At 31.3% G+C, this 3,492-nt stretch overlaps 1 long non-coding RNA gene across 1 annotated transcript; it reads right to left on the reverse strand.

Moving 5' to 3' along the window:
* Nucleotides 1–369: 369 nt before the first annotated feature.
* LOC132253528 (uncharacterized) lies at nt 370–3,000 on the reverse strand. The gene is made up of 3 exons (XR_009465357.1): nt 2,943–3,000; nt 1,990–2,055; nt 370–815 (listed from the first exon to the last, which is right to left on the reverse strand). It is a non-coding gene; the product is annotated as an uncharacterized LOC132253528 (long non-coding RNA).
* Nucleotides 3,001–3,492: the final 492 nt, after the last annotated feature.

The following is a 3,492-nucleotide window of genomic DNA, read 5'->3' on the forward strand; positions in this document are numbered from 1 at the left end:
TTATTCTGATTTCTTCCTGATGTAGACCTTCGCTGTGCTTGATTACCATGAGCACCATCACTCCTATTTCGCTTTCTTTGCTGTTCCCTATACTGATGAAGCTCTTCATTATCTTTCTCTGCTATAAGGGCTTTGTCAACAACCTCTGAATAGACACCAAGTTTCAGAATAGATATCTTGTTCTTCAAATAAGGCTTCAATCCATCCTAAAACTTTAATGCCTTTTCCTCCTCTGTAGCAATCAATTGTGGGGAAAAACGTGATAACTCTGTAAATTTGGCCTCATACTGAGTCACAGTCATATCCCCCTGTTCCAAACGAATAAACTCTCCCACCTCCTGCTGCCTAACACTGTTAGGGAAATACTTCTTGTAGAAAGCCTCCCTAAATTGTCTCCATGTTATGGGTCCCTGATCCTCCAAAAGTCTCCTAGTCATACGCCACCAATGATCTGCCTCTTTATCTAACATAAAAGCTGCATAAGAGGCTTTTTGCTCCTCAGAGCAATCTTTGACACCAAAGAATTTCTCCATCTTAAGGATCCAAGCCTCTGCCTCTGTGGGATCTGTAGCACCAGAAAAGTAAGGAGGACCCAATTTCTTGAAGTCATCAAAAGAGCTACCCCTAGAAGATGAAGACTGTCCCTGAACATTAGTCCCAACAGTTCGAGCTTGGCGTTCAACTAAACCAGCTAGTGTCCCAAGATACCTATTGATCCCTTCTGCACTCACGGGAGGCAAACCCTCAACTGGAGGTACATCATCATTAGCCTGACTGTTTTGTGAAGAAGCTGCTCTTCTTGGTGGCATGATGTCCTAAAATAATAAGGCATAACTAAATTAGTCACTAAAGAACCAATTAGAAAATTTTCCAAATAAAGAAAGAATCGGAATTTATACTAAATGAAACTAAAACTTAAACAAATGCGTCACTCATCTATCCCCAATCTAAACCAATTCAAATTCCCATCAAGATCAAAACCTAATGCTCTGATACCACTCTGTCACGCCCCAAGACCCACTCCAAGGGCGTGACGGTCATTTCACACCTCAAACTCGAAGGCTTAAAATATAATCTGACCCAAACAATCATATTGTAACTGGATGTTACCAATTACCAAATACCTGTTCAGAGTAGCGGAACAAAATCTAAAATCCTCAAAATTCAATTTCCAAATAACTTCCAAATATCAAATGATCCAAATAAACATAACTAACAGTTAAACAAAATCCAACATAAAATCCTAAGTCAAATCCTAATGATGACCATTCCTCAGCCTAACCATCACTCCTCACCCGAACTAAGAGTACCTGAAAAATTTTCAACAATTGGGGATGAGCTCACAGCCCAATAAGGAATATTAATGCAGTTCATGGATCAAATAATTTCATTTCAAATAGGAGATATCATTTTTTTTTTCTCATCAAATATCAGAGTTTCAAAAATACCAATATATTCAAAATTCAACCAACCAATTTCATATCAAATTCAAACACTTTCACATAAGATTCAATCAAATCCATTCAATTTTTCATTACTCTGGTTATCAAATATCAAATGCCCAGTTAGGTGGGACTTTTCAAATGGGTGGCTAGCCTCAGATTGTTCCTGGTGGACGGAACCAAACACTACTAGTACTAGTAACCTCTAACCAAACCCCTAGAGGCTGGGGTCCAAATCAATTACATTCCCACCATGAAATGTAAAGGTCAACTATTATATCCCGTTAACAGGGCCGAATAGTCAACTATTATTTCCCTTTGACAAGGGCCAAATAAACCAGAGTGATGTTCTTGTTCAAGTATTCAAATTTACACAACATAATATCTCCATATTTTGTGTCATAAATAAAACAAAATATTTCAACATAATATTTAGTGCAAAACAGTTTGATCCATGCATGGTAACAAAATATCATTTTCTTTTCCACAATTCAAAATAACATATAAAATAATTTAATTTTATAAATATTGCATTAACTTCCCTTACCTCAAAAGAAGTCCTTGAAAGCTTGGGAGAAGAATAATTCTGAAAAAAATATAATCTACTCTTCACCTAATATAACATAAGAGAAACAATTATTACTATTTATTTATAATTTAACTAATCTATTCCTTATTTAAATAAACTAATAAATTCCTAATTTATTTCTAATAACACATTACTAATTTAATTAAATTACAATTTTATTTCATTATAAAATTCTATATATATATATATATATATATTACTAAATCTCTCATTCTATTTATTACAAAAATACCATTATTACTATTATCTTATTTATTAATCTAAAACTAAATATCATTATTTTATTAATTATCTAATTTGAGGCTAAATCATTATTACAAAAAAATATATTATTATATATTTTGTTAAATCTCTTACTTGTCTGGGGTACACACCAACAAGTAAAACAAAGCAAATTTATTTTTATTTTTTTTTATTTTTTTTCCATTGCCATCATCGTAATAATAATGAATCATTATATATATATATATATATATATATATATATATATATATATATAATATAAGTCTCCTTCCATCCGGGCACACGCCCAAATATTTTTTTTTTATTTTCCTTCCTTCTAATGCTGTGCACACGCGTTCTCCCTTTTTTTTTTTTTTTTTTTAACATTTTCTAATCCCTTCAACCACAAATAATAATATATTTATTTACTGTTTTTTTTTATATATAAAATTAACCCTAGCCTAAAATCGAAACCTTCCAAGGAATTTTTTTTTTTCATCTAATCAAACTTAAGATCTCCCAAATTCCAACAATAAAATCAAAATCTTAATTTTTCACTATTTGATATCAAAACGAATAAAAAATAATCTAACCCTAATCTAGATTTGGGGTTTTCCAAAAAAATATATCTAATGTGTTTGAAATTAATCAATGAATCTAAAATATTAAACTAGGGGTTAGAATCTTACCTATAGAGATCTGTTCTTCAACCCTGAAATCTGACTCCAACCTTACGTTCTCTAGAATTCTGCAAACAGGAACTCTATTCAGAAAAGAAGGGAAATAATAAAATTTCTAATTTATACCTAGGGTATTTATTCGTAAAATTACACTTTTACCCCTCTTCCACTTTATTAAATTAATTAATTAACTAATTAAATTATTAATAACAATTTCCTAAATTACCCTTAAAATAAAATGTCTGGGCGTTACAAGTGGTTTGCCACCCTCAGTCTTATCCTCCGTTTATCGTCCTGCCAACCCTAATGAAAAGTCCTTTGATAAAATAAAACCTTGTTTGGAAGAGCTTTTCAATCCATAAAAGTTGTAATTTATAAATTAGAAGTGTCTTTATAAGAGTAGTTAGATAAAATTTCGGAAAAATTATGTTTTGGATCTAGTTGGGTCCAAAAATTAAAATTTGGTCTATATAAGTTCACTATTTAAGCCTAAAACCTAGAGAAAATGTAAAAATTGAGAAGAATGATATAAAATTTTTATATTTTCAAATCTTTATTG

The sequence above is a fragment of the Vitis vinifera genome, chromosome 3 (genome assembly GCF_030704535.1).
Source record: "Vitis vinifera cultivar Pinot Noir 40024 chromosome 3, ASM3070453v1".
In the NCBI taxonomy this organism is placed as follows: Eukaryota; Viridiplantae; Streptophyta; class Magnoliopsida; order Vitales; family Vitaceae; genus Vitis; species Vitis vinifera.